Source organism: Dendropsophus ebraccatus, chromosome 9 (genome assembly GCF_027789765.1).
Source record: "Dendropsophus ebraccatus isolate aDenEbr1 chromosome 9, aDenEbr1.pat, whole genome shotgun sequence".
Lineage (NCBI taxonomy): Eukaryota > Metazoa > Chordata > Amphibia > Anura > Hylidae > Dendropsophus > Dendropsophus ebraccatus.
Genome location: NC_091462.1, coordinates 69795366 through 69813075, shown reverse-complemented (window position 1 = coordinate 69813075; position 17710 = coordinate 69795366). Strand labels below are relative to the sequence as shown.

The 17710-nt window shown below is 44.9% G+C and overlaps 1 protein-coding gene across 4 annotated transcripts in view; it reads right to left on the bottom strand.

The window, feature by feature from the left end:
- The window catches only part of HECW2 (HECT, C2 and WW domain containing E3 ubiquitin protein ligase 2), a 271029-nt gene that overhangs the window by 231715 nt on the left and 21604 nt on the right, over nt 1-17710 (bottom strand). The window lies entirely within an intron of this gene.

Sequence of the window (17710 nt, the reverse complement as noted above, 5' to 3'; positions counted from 1 at the left end):
AACCGGCGGCGGTCCCGGGTGCCGCTTGTAGCCCAGGACCGCCGGTATTAGCGGGCACGGTCCGATCGCCATGCCCGCTAGTAAAGTAATCAGATGCAGCTGTCAAACATGACAGCTGCATCCGATTACCGGATACAGCATTTCTCTGGTTGTTGTCCCGGAGGAGCGATCTCCGTTACTGAAGTCGGCCGGGGACCGCTCCAAGATGGCGCCGTCCCTGGCTCGGCACTCGTTTGCCGAAAGCAAACGAGTGCCGTTCTCATTGATCTTTGCTGTATGTCTATACAGCAAAGATCTCAATGAAAGATCAAAGTGCATATACTAGAAGACCCCCAGGGGGGCTTCTAGTATATGTGTAAAAAAAAAATAGTGTTGTCATTAGTAAAAAGCCCCCTCCCCTAATAAAAGTCTGAATCACCCCCCTTTTCCCAGGTTTTAAATAAAAGTAAATAAATAAACATGTTTGCTATCGCCGCGTGCGTAATTGCTCGAACTATTAATCACATTACTGATCTCGCACGGTAAACGGCGTAAGCGCAAAAAAATCCCAAAGTGCAAAATTGCGCATTTTTGGTCGCATCAAATCCAGAAAAAATGTAATAAAAAGCGATCAAAAAGTCGTATATGCGCAATCAAGGTATCGATAGAAAGTAAACATCATGGCGCAAAAAATGACACCTGACACAGCCCCATAGACCAAAGGATAAAAGCGCTATAAGTATGGGAATAAAGCGATTTTAAGGAACGTATATTTGTTAACAATGGTTTGAATTTTTTACAGGCCACCAGATACAATATAAGTTATCGACTTATATAGTAATCGACTTGAGGAACATGCATAACAAGTCAGTTTTACCCCAGGGCGAATGGCGTAAAAACACATTCCCCCCAAATAAAAGAAATGCGTTTGGTTTTTTTCCAATTTCACCACACTTTGAATTTTTTTCTGGTTTCGTAGTATACTTTATGCAAAAATTCAGCCTGTCATTGCAAAGTACAATTAGTGACGCAAAAAATAAGGGCTCATGTGGGTCTGTAGGTGTAAAAATGCAAGTGCTATGGCCTTTTAAGCAAAAGGAGGAAAAAACGAAAACGCAAAAACGAAAATTAGCCTAAGGGGGGGACTGTTAGGGTTCATACACATGTATAGGCATCATATTGCAGTTAAACACAATTCTTAAATTGTGGGTAATACGGCCATGTGCATAACATCTAGGGCTTGGCTTATATCTGTATAGTAAAAGTCAGCCAGACCTAATTTCTGTTTGCTGAATTTGGTCTTGGTTTTGATTGCTGCCCACACAATTTAGGAATATGTTACATTGCTAAAACCACTTAAGAGATTGCTCTCTTAGACCACATCAATGAATCATCTCTACCCAGGTTATGGTTGATGTTCAGTTTCAAATCCCCCTGTGATTTAATGGTAACACTTAAGTTTCTGATAGGCGGATGTGGTATTAAACTTGGCTTCATTCTTTTTTTTTTTTTTTTCCGGACACAACTTAATCAACCTAATCGGCTCTATTAAATTAAGCAATAATTAATGTAAGCTCTTCCAAATTATGCAAAAATGGGGTTGATCATGCTTCTGACAACTTCCCATAAAGCGTACCTTTCGATATAAAAAAAACAAAAAAAAACCACTTTTGACATGTCATAGAGACATGTCAAAAGTTTTGACACGTACCGATCGGAGGAAACCGCTGCAGCTGTGGTCCTCTCTCCACTCTGAGTTTTAAAAAAAATAAAGTAGAGATGCTCATTAAACGGGTGCACTGACACATACAGGATCCGCAGCAGATTTGATGGTGCAGATATCAATGTAATGAAATAACTGAACACAGCATCAAATCTGCACCTTAAAATTTGCTGCGGATCCTGTACATGTGAACGCACCCTAAGTCCGACCCTGCATGTAGCCCTGGACCGCGGCTATTAGCGGGCACAGTCCGATCGCCGTGCCCGCTAATTAAGTAATCAGATGCAGCTGTCAAAGTTGACAGCTTCATCTGATTACTTGTATGCAGCCATCCCTGGTGTCTAGTGGGGTAGATCCCCCCCCCCCCCGGGACGTTGTCCCGGAGGAGCGATCCACACATCCTTTACCGGCCGGGGTCAGCGCCGTAATCCAGGAGCCGGAAGTAATCCAGGGCCTATCTCATTGATCTATGCTGTATAACTATACAGCATAGATCTCAATGAGAGATCAGTGTGCATACACTCGAAGTCCCCCAGGGGGGCTTCTAGTATAAGTGTAAAAAAAGTGTTGTTAATAAAAATAAAAAACACCCCCCCCCCTTTTTCCCATGTTATAAATAAAAATAAATAATATAAATAAATAAACATGTTTGTTATCGCCGCATGCGTAATCGCCCAAACTATTAATTTATCACATTCCTGATCTCGCACGGTAAATGGTGTAAAAAAAATCCCAAAGTGCAAAACTGCGCATTTTTGGTCGCATCAAATCCAGAAAAATTGTAACAAAAAGAGATCAAAAAGTTGCATATGCGCAATCAAGGTACCAATAGAAAGAACACATCATGGTGCAAAAGACACCTCACACAGCCCCATAGACCAAAGGATAAAAGCGCTATAAGCCTGGGAATGGAGCGATTTTAAAGCGACTCTGTACCCACAATCTGTCCCCCCCAAACCACTTGTACCTTCAGATAGCTGCTTTTAATCCAAGATCTGTCCTGGGGTCCGTTCGGCAGGGGATGCAGTTATTGTCCTAAAAACAACTTTTAATCCTACAGCGCTGTGTCTAACGGCAGGGGCTTACATTTGTATATGCATTAGGCTGGCACCACCTCTCTGCCCTTCCTCCCCACCCTCATCATTAGGAATGATCCAGGAACATTTACTGCTTTTTGAGCTTTGCACAGGTGTCTTAACGATCCAGCCCATGTTCATTATGCACACAGGTGGGGAATAGGAAGCAATCTGTTATGAAGACAAGGGGGAGAGCTCCAAACTGTTTTTTCATGATAAAAAATTATTTTTCAGCTAATAAACCCAATTACAAAGTTTCTTAAAATCGCCTGTACTATTGATTTTTGGGGGAAAAAATTAAACGACAGCGACACTTTAATAAAAAAAATTTACGGACTTCACCTTTAAGAGGTGTAATCTAAGAGACAATAAGTAACAGACACTTACACTTTACTTTTTCTACTGCTCTATAAACAGGGGAGTACACAGCCTTCAAGAAGTAAGGAATCCTAAACAGGAGAATAACACTTATATGGGTCTAAATTGCAGAGTTTCTTGGAACATCTTCAACTGGGTATAGTGGTTTATAGCAGAGGGTTTTATTGACATCTTCTGGAACATCACCAGGTTTTAAAAGTATAAGTGCTGCCAAACTATATGAAATGCTGATTTCTCTATCTACACATACATTAGTGAAACAATATGTGTTACCAACTCATATTACTCATATTTACCAACTAAAATATAGCTGCCATGGTATATACACTAAGATTTTTGATACCAAGGCTTCCAAAAAATGAATGTATCATCTGCATAATTTATTTGAGCAGGTGGTGCTTTTTATGGGCTGCACAAAGTTTTACAGCTGTTGTGCAAAAATTATCATTAGGCTCAAGTGCCTTGATAATTCTTGTGCAATTTGGCCTAAAACAGCTTGGTTAAGAAAAACTATGCTAGGGTAGGAGTGAAGTACTGCTGCAAAAAAAAATAAAAAAAATCAATCACAGAAGATAAATCGGTTATGTCTGTGAATGGCCCCCTTTCCCGTGTCCCACCACCCCCACCCATGTACGCGTTAGTGTGGTGCGCTATACATGCCTGTCACGTGCCGACTCGTCTCCGATCTTCAGTCAGCGATGTCGTCTTAGGACGCTCGGAGGGATTCGGCCGGAGTGTCGGCCGCCCTCTACCGCGTCATCGGCTGCTCAGCCGCGATTTGCTGAGCATAACTGTGCTCAGCCGCGATTGGCTGAGCCAAACTGTGCTCAGCCAATCGCGGCTGAGCATCTGATGACACTGAAGAGGGCGGCCGGCACTCAGGACGCTCGGAGGGATTCGGCCGGGCGAAGACGACATCGCAGACTGAAGATCGGAGACGAGTCAGCACGTGACAGGTATGTATAGCGCAGCACACTTCCGGGTACACGTGGGGGGGGGGGGGGGTGGAACACGGGGAAGGGGGCCATTCACAGACATAACATACATTACAAAGTTGTATAACTTTGTAATGTGTGTTATTCTGTCAATAATTCTTTACCGCCGCACTACCCCTTTAATGTAAACCCCCCTCCTTGTACAAGAGAAGTCTACCTAATTTACTTTGATAAATGCAATAAATTGCCCATTAGTCACCTGCAATTTGAATAGCCTAATCATAAACTACCTGAAAACCCTTATTAAGAATTTATTATGATATCTGGACAGTAAAATTGGTAGTGTTTGTAATAGGAAAAGCTATCATTTTATTCAAATGCATACTGTAAGTGAATGATAGGCATAGACATTTCCAGTATTGGATTTCCTAGATTACTGTGAAGAGGAGTGTTTGCATATTTAGTCTAAAAATAAGATAAGGTTTAGGAGGTGGCTGAACACCCGGGCTGTAGAGTCGGCATGCCGCAGATCAGACTCTGAATGAATACGGCAAAGATACAAAGAAGCTTCTCCTGTGTGTGCAGTGGATGCAGCGAGTCTCCAGCCACCATGTCCTGAAAAATTAAAACTAGGCTAGATGGACCAGGTGGTCTTTTTCCGTTGACAATCTTCTATGTTTCTAACGAAATATTCACCATACACAAAGAAACACTGCTAAAAACGACATCAGGCGTAAATTTACGCCCTCGCAGCCTGGTACTTAACGCACCAGGGCGCAAATTTACGCCCGATGTTTACCCGACCGCTGTGTGTAAACACGAGGCGATCAGGTAATGATGGCTGCTGTTACTAACAGCAGACCACCATAGCTTGTCGGCACGGGGGGTGATTAACCCCCCCCCCCCCCGTGCTGACGATCGCCGCTATTGGCTGATCAATTCAGATCAGCCAATAGCGGCGATCTGCAGCTTTCCGGGTCATCGGTGACCCGATGACCCGGAAAAAAATGGCGGTCGGTGCTGTCCGAGGACGGCACTGACCGCCATTACTGATAAAAGTAATGGTGGCCCGGTGCCACGGTCCCGATTGCCGTGATCAGCCATCCGGGACCGACTGGCCGATCACAGCGATATAAGTGCCCCCAAGGTGTAAAATACCTGCTCTGGACCCCTCAGCTAGGTAGCTGAGGGGTCCAGAGCAGGTATTTGGGCCATACTCACCGGATCCAGGGACCCGATCGGCGTCTTCCGGGTCTGCGGCGTCCTCTTCTCGCGTCGTCCTCTTTGGCTATTTCCGGCGCTCCCATTCGGCTTTTTCCGGGTCCCTCGTCGTCTAACTTCGTCTTTTTCCGGAATACTGCCCCCTAGCGGCTGATAAGTGTATATTATACACTTATCAGTAGCTACAGGGATGTTCAGCATGTAGAAAATGTTTTGTTTGTTTTTTTCCCCCAATTTTTTATTTTCCGCACCCTACCGCCGCTGAGTGCTGATCAGCATTGCACGTAAGTGCGCTGCTAACGAACGACTCATCCTTTTTGGCGTAGGGTGTTTTTTTCTATATCCTACTGCCACGGTCTGCTGATAAGTGCCGCACATAAGTGCGGCATTTATCAGCAACACCATTTCTGGCGTAGGTTTTTTTTTTATACTGAATGTTAAAAAAAACACGTAAAAAACACTACATTACACTACACTACATTGAATAAAGTTTTACACTACACCACTACATACCCCATATACCAATCCCCATATGAAAATGGCCCCCAGGGTATTTTTGGTATCGGACGCATACGCTATTATTGTCTCCGACACCAAAACAGCCAGTGAGGATGAATGGGGGGTCCTTCTTTCCTCCATTCATCCTCATCATCTAGTGACGTGTCTGGGGGTAGCGTAGCGTACGCTGCTCCCCAAACACGTCTTTTCCGCCAGTACCGTCCCAATAAGAGATGGCGGTATGGCGTGAAATTCTTCAAACTCTGTGAGAGTACCTCCGGGTACACTTACAGATTTAGGGTACGTGCACACTGCGCAATGGCGAAGGATAACCCTTTGTGCATTCCGCAGCTGGCACCCACCGGCGGACTGATGCAGGCACGCGTCTCTACCCGTGTCATAGACTCCATGTTATGCATGGGCGGATTCCATTGTCCGTCCAAAGAATGAACACATTGGACGGAGAGCGGAATCCGCCCGTGCATAGAATGGAGTCTATGACACGGACGGAGACACGCACCCACATCAGTCCGCCGGTGGGTGCCAGCTGCGGAATGCACAAAGGGTTATCCTTCGCCATTCCGAAGTGTGCACGTACCCTTAGAGTGTATGAAGGAAGGAACACCCGAATCCAGCCCCCAGATGCCCCCCACCCCCATCCTCCAAGTTAGTAGGGAGATCATTCGGGAACTGATCCTCCCACTGCAGGATAAAGGTCACCACCTGTACGGGGATAACTTTTATACCAGCACCCCCTCTTCTGGTCCCTCGCTGCCCGAGCTACTGTAGCTTGCGGCACGATCCAAAAATATCAGAAGCCGTAACAGAGCCCTAATATTTAGCAGCCATGGAGCGGACCCAGCGCTTCTGGATATGAGGGACCCCGTATCGCACCAGGACAACATTTTCCAGGTGACGTCCCCCACACTGGAAAACAGGAGACCCCAGAAGAAGTGCAGAGCGTGGCGTAACGGGGGGATCAGGAAGGACACCATTTTCCAGTGTGGCACCTGTCCTGATCACCCCGGCCTCTGCATACTGGATCGCTTCAAGGCGTACCACATGTCATTGGGGTTCTACATTATCTAAATTCTGTCCCTTATTCCTATTTCAGGGGTCACGTTGGTCCAGGGATTATTCTGATCGCCATTATGGAGTCGGGAAGGAATTTTTCCCCAGTGATGAGGCTACTGTCGTCTGCCTTATGAGGGTTTTTTGCCTTCCTCTGGATCAACACAGGTTGAATTTGATGGACACCTGTCATTTTCAACCTTATAAACTAATAATTGGCCTAACACCCCCAAATAAATTAGAATTGTCCCTTTTGCCCAGCTAAATAGGTATGGCCGCCATTCCCATTAGAGGATGCCATGATGCAATTACAAAGCCTCTGTGCGGCCAGGACAGTAAAAACCCACCACAAGTGACCCCATTCTGGAAACTACACCCCATAAGGAATCTAACAAGGGGGGCAGCGGGGATATGGCCCCTTGGTGACGGCCACATTTGGGACGTGAAAATGAAAAAAATTGTATTTTTTATTTTCACGGCACATGTTCTACATATGTGCCTGTTACCAGTGGGGTCCATATGCTCACTGCACCCCTCGTTAGATTCCTTATGGGGTGTAATTTCCAGAATGGGGTCACTTGTGGGGGGTTTCTACTGTCCTGGCAGCACAGGAGCTTTGTAATTGCAACATGGCCTCCATCCTCCATTCCAGCCTCTAAATGGCGCTCTGTCCCTTTGGTGGCTTGCCCTGTGCCCATATGGCACATTATGTCCACATGTGGGGTATTTTCGTACTCAGGGGAAATTACCCTACACGTTTTGCGTTCATTTTCTTTTTTAACCCCTTATGGAAATGGAAAAAAATCGAGGCTAGACCAACATTTAGTGTAATTTTTTAAAATATTTACTCTAAATCATTGATCTTGTCTTGATTTTTTCATTTTCATTTTCATTTTCAAGGGGCTAAAAGATAAAAAAAAACACAATGTGTAGAGCAATTTCCCGAGTACAGAAATACCCCACATGTTGACATAAAGCGCCAGGCGGGTGCAGGGTAAGCCTCCAAAGGGAAGGAGCGCCATTTGGTTTTTTGAGGCTGGATTTGGCTGGAATGGATTTCGAGAGGCCATGTTGCATTTAAAAGGCCCCTGTGTTGCAAAGACAGTTGAAACCCCCCACAAGTGACCCCATTATGGAAACTACACCCCTCAAGGAATGTAACAAGGGGTGTAGTGAGCATATGGACCCCACTGGTGACGGGCACAAATGTGGAACAATGTGGCGTGAAAATTAAATATTACATTTTTTACACTATAATGTTGGCCTAGCCTTGAATTTATCATTTTCACAAGGGGTTAAAAAAAAAAAAACACTAAATGTGTAGAGCAATTTCCCCCGAGTCCGTAAATACCACACATGTGGACATAAAGCGCCATGTGGGCGCAGGGCAAGCCTCCAAAGGGAAGGAGCGCCATTTGGATTTTGGAGGTTGGATTTGGCTAGAATGGATGATGAACGCCATGTCACATTTACAGAGCCCTTGTGCTGCCAAGACAGTGAAAACCCCGCACAAGTGACCCCATTCTGGAAACTACACCCCTCATGGAATCTAACAAGGGGTGCAATGAGGATATGGACCCCTTGATGACGGGCACATTTGTGCTGTAAAAGCGAAAAAATGAAAATTTTCACTTTCACGTCACATTGTTCCACATTTGTGCCCGTCACCAGTGGGGTCCATATGCTCACTGAACCCCTTGTTAGATTCCTTGAGGGGTGTAGTTTTCATAATGGGGTCACTTGTGGGGGGTTTCCAGTGTTTTGGCAGCACGAGGGCTCTGTAAATGCGACGTGGCCCTTGAAATCCATTCCAGTGAAATCCAGCTTCCAAAAGCCAATTGGCGCTCCTTCACTTTGGAGGCTCGTCCTGCGCCCGCTTGGCACTTTATGTCCACACGTGGGGTATTTCCGTACTCGGGAGAAACTGCGCTACATGTTTTGTGTTTTTTTTTTCCTTTTATCCCTTTGTGAAAATGAAAAATTGAAGGCTAGAACGTTTTAGTGTAAAAAATACTTTTGTCTTTTTTCACGCCATATTGTTCGGAAAATCTGTGAAGCACCTGTGGGGTCCAGATGCTCACCGCACCCCTTGTTACATTCCTTGAGGGTGCAGTTTTCTAAATGGTGTCCCTTTAGGGGTGTTTTTTAGGTTTTGGCACCCCAGAGCCTCTGCCAACCTGAAGTGGTACAGTCAGAAATGACCAAATATAGCGGAGGCATTGAAATTCACTAGGCGCTCCTTTATATCTGAGGCTTGTGGTTGCGTCAAATAGCGCAATAGGGCCACATATGGGGTATTTCTATAAACTGCAGAAACGGGGCAATAAATATTGGGGTGCATTTCTCTGGTAATAGGTTTATCATTATGAAAAATATTGGATTACAATACAATCTCTGCACAGAAAATTAAAATTTTCAAATTTCTTACACACTTAGCTTTTATTTCTGTGACTCCCCTAAAGGGTTAAAAAACTTTCTGGATGTGCTTTTGCAGAGTTTAGGGGGTGCAGTTTCTAAAATGGGGTGCTTTGTGGGGCTTTCTAACATACAGTCACCTCAAATACACTTTAAACCTGAACAGGTCTCTAAAAATATCTGATTTTGAAATTTTACTGAAAATTTGGAAATTTGCTGCTAATGTTTTACGCTTTCTATTGTCTAAAAAAAAAATGAAATATAGTTTAATAAATGCCGCCAACATAAAGTAGACATGTTGCTAATGCTATTTAATATATAATTTATGTGGTATAACCATTTTCTGTATAAGCAGAAAAGTTTTAAAGTTGGAAAAATGCTTTTTTTCCACAATTTTTCACGTTATTTGGGGGTTTTTCATAAAGATTCGTTATAAGTATCGACTCCAATTTACAAGAAATGTGAAGTACAATATGTCACGAGAAAAGAATCTCAGAATCGGCCGGATAGGTAAAAGCATCCCGAAGTTATTAATGAATAAAGTGACACAGGTCATATTCATAAAATTTGTCTCTGTCATTAAGGCCATTTCAGGCTCTGTCCTTAAGGGGTTAAAGGGGTAGTGCGGCGTTTAACTTTTATTCACTAAATAACACACATTACAAAGTTATACAACTTTGTAATGTGTGTTAATTAAGTGAATGGCCCTTCCCCGTGTTCCCCCACCCCGGAAGTGTTGGTGCATTATACTTTCGTGTTCGCTGTCAACACCAGACGCGGTAGAGGGGGGCCGGCAAGAGGGACGGCTGGAGCGGCCGGCTTCCCGAAGATGTCTTCGACACAAGATGGCGGCCGGGGTCGCCAGCGAACACGTAAGTATAATGCACCAACACTTCCAGGGTGGGGGGAACATGAGGAAGGGGGGCACTCACTTAACCCTTAGACGACCCTGGACGTAGGGTTACGTCATGGAAGTCTGTCCCCAGACGACCCATGACGTAACCTTACGTCATGGGTGTTATTCCCGCTATGAAGCGCGCTCCGGAGCGGAGCGCGCTTCATAGGAGGTGGGGGCCGGCTGCAGTGAGCAGCCGGGACCTCACCGGTAATGACACGCTGCAGCGATCGCGCTGCCGCGTGTCATTAACGCGACCGCAGCGTTTAAGTGTAAGTGACAGGGGGAGTCCCCTGTCACTTACCGATCGGGACCCCCGCAGTGTGACTGCGGGGGTCCCGATCGTTGAAACGGACTGCTGGAGGTCTCTTACCTGCCTCCATGCGGTCCGATCGGCGATCTGCTACACTGAGCCTGCACAGGCAGGCTCAATGAGCAGATCGCCGATAACACTGATCAATGCTATGCCTATGGCATAGCATTCATCAGTGTAGAAATCAAGTTAATGTATGTACAAGTCCCCCAAAGGGACTTCAAAAGTGTAAAAAAAAAAAAGTTCAAAAGACTAACACACAACCCCAAAACCCCTCCCCCAATAAAAGTCTAAATCACCCCCCTTTCCCATTATATAAATAAAACATATAAAATTGAATAAATAGATAAACATATAATATACCATAGCGTGCGTAATTGTCCGATCTATTAAAATATAACAAGCGTCATTGCGACCGGTAAACGGCGTACACGAAAAGAGGGGAAAAAGTGCGCAGATTACCGATTTTATGTTACATTATATATTAAAAAAAATCTATAAAAAGTGATCAAAACGTCCGATCTTCACAAATATGTTATTAATAAAAACTAGAGATCATGGCGGAAAAAATGACACCCCATACAGCCCCATAGGTGAAAAAATAAAACCGTTATAAGCGTCACAATAGGCCCATTTTATTAATATTTAATTGCCAAAAAAAAGGATTTCATAAAAAAAAATATATATAACATTAGAGAATCTGCGTAACCTGCATATGGTTGTGTTCGGACTGATCTATAGAATAATAGTGTCATGTCGCTGTTACCATATAGTGCATTACGTAGACACAGGAACCCCCCAAACGTTACCATATTGCATTCTTTCTTACGATTTCACCTATTTATATCTTCATAAATAATATATTTGGAATTCCATCATACATGTTATGGTAAAATGAATGACGCCATTACAAAGTACAACTATTCCTGTAAAAAACAAGCACTTACATGGCTTGTAGATAGAAAACTGAGAGTGCTAGAGCTCTTAGAAGGGGAGGAGGGAAAAACGGAAACACTAAGATCAAAATTTGCGCGGTCCACTGGGTCATTTTGGGCCTGGTCCTCAAAGGGTTAAACAACACATGTGTGATGTAATGTGTGCTATTTAGTGAATATCTGAGTAGGCATATCTGAGTGGAGCTGTGACAGCACAGCATCAAGAGCTAGGCAGGGGACAATGAGCGGTGCCGCTGCACCACAGGGGCATGGGAAGGGCTAAATAGAACTTTTTTTATTATGATCCCACTATGCCGCCCCTTGGATTTTTCACTGTGGCCCAAGATACCCCTTTAATTTCTGTCTTTCTCAAACACACACACACACACAGCCTGCAGCAGCCATAGCACACTTAAGAAAAACCACACAATCTTCTCCCAGAGAGAAAACACAACATTAAAGGGAACCAATCACCTGAAAAATCGATATGAAGGCAATAATATGTGCTAATACACCCTCCAACACACTTCCCACACATGTATCTATAGCAGCTGCCCCTGCCCCACACACCCCAAAATCATACTTTGATCATGTCCCCGCCGTATGCAAATCCCAGTAAGGTAGTCATGTGGGCGGTTCATCATTCCAAGTAGGGATGGTCCGAACCGAGTTCGGTTAGGGTTCGTACGAACCCGAACCCTCGGTAATGAGTCCCGCTGTCTGCCCGCTCAATGGAGCGGGCGGATCCAGAGGGAGGACCGCCTGGAAAACTGGGATACAGCCATAGCCATAGGCTGTATCCCAGTTTTCCAGGTGTTCCTCCCGCGGTATCAGCCCGCTCCACAGAGCAGGCAGACAGCGGGAATCTGCTGCCGAGCGTTCGGGTTCATACGAACCCGAACCTCGGCAGGTTCGGACCATCCCTAATTCCAAGTAGTCACATTTAGGCCGAGTAGTCATGGCCTCAGGGGCGGGGTTTGGCTGTAATCACGCCTCTATGGGCGTCATACACAGTTCCTGACACTGCATCATCATAGGGGGCGGGGCTGGGACTGTGTAACTGAGATCCAAAGCACAGCGGCTCCATGTCCCCCCTGCACTGTATATGTGTGACCTTGCTGCCTTACACAGCCTCCCGGAATGGAGGATTCTACACCAGCAGAATTATCCAGGGAGGCCCTTATCCCACCTCCCCTCCAGCAGTTACTGTGTGTGGTCCCCTCCTCTCTCTCCTGTGTGCTTCTGGTGCTGCTCCGTCTCTTATGCTAGAGAGGGAGATGAGAGATAAGGAGTGCAGCACCGAGGGCAGGAGGAGGAAAGGAGAGGGGAGAGGAGGGCCGCTGCTGTCACAGGGAGATGGAGTCACACTGAGAACATGGAGAGAGGAGGGGTAGGGGGGATAACAGCGTCCCTGAATGATTCTGCAGCCAGCAGCTGGTGTAGACTCCTCCATTCCGGGAGGCTGTGTAAGGCAGCAGCTGCCTGTCTGTGCGGACAGGTCACACATATACAGTGCAGGGGGATAAACAGCCACTATGCTGTATTTCAGTTACACAGTCCCAGCCCTGCCCCCGGATGATGATGCAGTGTCAGTGGCTTTGTATGACGCCCATAGAGGTGTGATTACAGCCAAACCCCGCCCCCCGAGGCCGTGACTACACGGCCTGAATGTGACTACTTGGAATGATGAACCGCCAACATGACTACCTTACTGTAATTTGCATACGGCGGGGACAAGATCAAAGTATGATTTTGGGGTGTGTGGGGCAGGGGCAGCTGCTATAGATACATGTGTGGAAAGTGTTTTAGAAGGGGTATAAGCACATATTATTGCCTTCATATCGATTTTTTTGGTGACTGGTTCCCTTTAAAGACATAGTTTACTGCTACACAACTTAGGGCTTCTTATTCTCTTTCTTTATACTACACAGGATATATTCATATTGCACCATTGTTCATACACAAGCATCCAGGAAGAGAATAGGATAGATTTCCCCCACACAATGGACCCACACTTCCAACTCAGAAACAAGCTGCCAAATAGTGACCTTTAACTTTTCTCTGACAACCCTTATGTAATAGAGCCAGTGTTTTATTACTTATATATAGAGGAAATGCTTCATCTCTGTGACTAAATGTATGTGAGAAAAAGTTTATAGGTCAGATTGAATTCCCAGATCAATGTGGTCTGGATACCAAAGGCAAAGTTTGCTGTGTCAGACAAGTTCTTTATCATCAGTTCCTATTCTCTGACCTTAAGGCCTTTTTTTTTAGAATTTCCTTTGCATTAGCTCCCCAAACTATACAGTGAAGTGCGATCTTTCTACTGATGCCAAAAGACCTGACAGTTTAGAAAATACAGGGGTCTTTCCATTGAACCGTTCCAGCACTTTAGCGACTTGGGTCAGCTTGTCGCCACTCCTACTAACGCAGATATTAAAGAGTAACTGTCATTTCAGGGCCATTTTTTTGAAAACATTAAATATCAACAGTACAAGCGATTTTAAGAAACTCTGTAATAGGTTTTATAAACCAAAAGAGTATCCTTCTGGACTGAAAAAGCAATCTCCCAGCTTCCCCCCTCACTGCAGAAGCAGCAGGATTTCTGTGTCCATTATGTGGCTATGGAGAGGGGAGGGGCTGTTAGGAGTGACTGAGCACGGAGCAGTCTTGCACAGCACAACACCCTGCAATCTTCTCTCAGTAAATTCATAGATAAGCACTGACCTTTCTGACCCCAGAATCCTGCGGTTTAGGTGCCCAGACAGTCTACAAACAGCTGACCTTCATGTCACCTCTTCCTGCTCCCCCATCTCCCTCAGCCCCTCCCCCCTTCATAGGCTTACAATGGAGAGAGCAGAACCCGTCTTCACAGGCTTCTCTGTAATGAAGATGTGTTTGCCTGATAATGCACAGATAAGAATTCAGGGGGGGGGGGAGGCTGGGAAATTGCTTCTTGAGTACAGAAGGAGGCTTTTTTGGCTGATAAAACCTTTTACAGAGTTTCTTAAAATTGCTTATACTACTGATTTCTGCAATAAAAAAAAAAATATAACAGTTATGCTTTAACCCCTTCGTGCTGCAGCTAGTTTGGGCCTTAATGACCAGGCTAATTTTTTAAAATCTGACCTGTCTCACTTTATGCTCTTATAGCTCAGTGATGCTTTAACGTATGCTAGCGATTCTGAGATTGTTTTTTCGTCACATATGGCACTTTATGTTAGTGGCAAAATTTGGTCACTACTTTGTGTGTTTTTTGTGAAAAACATCAAAATATCATGAAAAATTTAAAAAATTTGCATTTTATGAACTTTGAAATTCTCTGCTTCTAAAAAAAGAACGTCGTAGCACATAAATTAGTTACTAAGTCACATTACCAATATGTCTTCTTTATGCATAATTTGGTAAACATATTTAACTTTTTTAGGGTGTTACGGGGCTTAGAAATTTATCAGCAAATTATCACATTTTCGTGAAAGTTTCCAAAACTTTTTTTAGGGACCAGTTCTTTTTTTAAATGGATTTAGAAGTCTGGTATCCTGAAAACCCCCATAAGTGACCCCATTTTGGAAACTACACACCTTAAAGAATTAATCTAGGGGTATAATGAGCATTTTAACCCTACAGGGGCTGGAGGAAAGTATTCACAATTAGGCAGTAAAAAAATGGAAAATGTAAATTTTCCAATAATATATACGTTTAGATTAAAGTTTCTCATTTTCAAAAAACATGAGAGAAAAAGCACCCCAAAATTTGTAACGCAGGTTCTCTTGAGTACAACGGTACCCCATATGTGGGCGTAAACCACTGAATGGGCACACAGCGGGGCTCAGAAGGGAAGGAGCGCCAATTAGCTTTTCCAATGCAAATTTTGCTGAAGAAGTTTCTGAGCGCCAGGTGCGTTTGCAGTGCCCCTGTAGTGTCAGCAGATAGAAAAAAAACCCATAAGTCACCCCATTTTGGAAAGTGCACCCCTCAAAGAATTCATCTTGGTGTGGTGACCATTTTGACCCCACAGGTATTACAGGAATGTATTCAAAAGAAGACAGTAAAAATGAAAAACTCGAATTCTTCCAATAATATGTTCGTTTAGTTTGAAATTTCTCAATTTCACGAGGAACAAGAGGAAAAAAGTACCCCAAAATTTGTACCGCAGGTTCTCCTGAGTGCAATGGTACCCCATATGTGGGCGTAAACCACTGTATGGGCACACAGGAGGGCATAGAAAGGGAAGGAGCGCCAATTAGCTTTTTCAATGCAGATTTTGCTGAAGAAGTTTCCGAGCACCAGGTGCGTTTGCAGTGCCCCTGTAGTGCCATCAAAGTAAAATCTCGCCATAAGTCACCCCATTTTGGAAAGTGGACCCCTCAAAGAATTCATCTTGGTGTGTGGTGACCATTTTGACCCCACAGGTATTAGAGGAAAGTATTCAAAATTAGACAGTAAAAATTAAAAACTCAAATTTTTCCAATATTATGTTCTTTTAGTTTGAAATTTCTCAATTTTATGAGGAACAAGAGAAAAAAAGTACCCCAAAATTTGTAACGCAGGTTCTCCTGAGTGAAAAGGTACCTCATATGTGGGCATAAACCACTGCATGGGCACACAGCAGGGCTCAGAAGGAAAGGAGCGCCAATTAGCTTTTTCAATGCAGATTTTGCTGAAGAAGTTTCCAAGCGCCAGGTGCGTTTGCAATGCCCCTGTAGTGTCCGCAGAGTAAAATCTCCCAATAAGTCACTCCATTTTGGAAAGTGCACCCCTCAAAGAATTCATTTTGGGGTGTGGTGAGCATTTTGACCCCACAGGTATTAGAGGAAAGTATTCAAAAGTAGACAGTAAAAATGAAAAACTCAAATTCCAATAATATGTTCCTTTAGTTTGAAATTTCTCAATTTCACGAGGAACAGGAGAGAAATATCACCCCAATATATGTAACGCAGGTTCTCCTGAGTAGAAAGGTACCCCATATGTGGGCATAAACCACTGCATGGGCACACAGCCGGGCTCAGAAGGGAAGGAGCGCCAATTAGCATTTTCAGTGCAGATTTTTCTGAAGAAGTTTCTGAGCGCCAGGTCCGTTTGCAGAGCCCCTGTAGTGTCAGCAGAATAGATTGCCCCCAAAAGTCACCCCATTTTGGAAAGTGCACCCCACAAAGAATTCATCTTGGGGAGTGGTGACCATTTTTACCCCACAGGTATTAGAGGAAAGTATTCAAAATTGGCCAGTAAAAATGAAAAACTCGAATTTTTCCAATAATATGTTGGTTTAGCTTGAAATTTCTCAATTAGACGAGGAACAGGAGAGAAAACATACCAAAAAATAAATCTGTAACGCAGGTCATTCTGAGTAAAACGGTACCTCATATGTGGGCATAAACCACTGTATGGGCACACAGCAGGGCTCAGAAGGGAAGGAGCGCCAATTTACTGGAGCAAAACCGCAGCTAGTAATGGTTATTAGAATAGCGCAGTTCCTAAAATAAAATAAAAAAAAAATGAGATTACAGGTAATGTGGGGTGGTTACGGACAACCTGGGGTGGTTATGGGCAACATGGGGTGGTCACGGGCAACCTGCTGTGGTTAAGGCAACCTGGGGTGGTTACGGGCAACGTGGGGTGGTTACGGGCAACGTGGGGTGGTTATGGGCAATATGGGCAACGTGTGGTGGTCACGGGCAACCTGCTGTGGTTACGGCAACGTGGGGTGGTTACAGGCAACGTGGGGTGGTTACGGGCAACGTGGGCTGGTTACGGGCAACATGGGCTGGTTACGGGCAACGTGGGCTGGTTACGGGCAACGTGGGCTGGTTACGGGCAACGTGGGCTGGTTACGGGCAACGTGGGCTGGTTACGGGTAACCTGCAGTGCTTACAGACAATCTGGGGTGGTTATGGGCAACGTGGGGTGTTTACGGGCAACCTGCAGTGCTTACAGACAATCTGGGGTGGATACGGGCAACCTGCAGTGCTTACAGACAATCTGGGGTGGTTACGGGCAACGTGGGGTGGTTACGGGCAACCTGCAGTGCTTACAGACAATCTGGGGTGGTTACGGGCAAAGTAGGGTGGTTACGGGCAATGTGGGGTGGTTACGGATAAACTGAAGTTCTTATAGGCAATCTGGGGTGGGTACCTGTAATCTGGCATGGGCACCGCAATCTGGAGGGGGTCATTGGCAATTTGAGGTGGTCAGAGGCGCCGTGGCGTGGTCAGAGGCGACGTGTGGTGGTCAGAGGCGAGGTGTTGTGGTCAGAGGCGACGTGTGGTGGTCA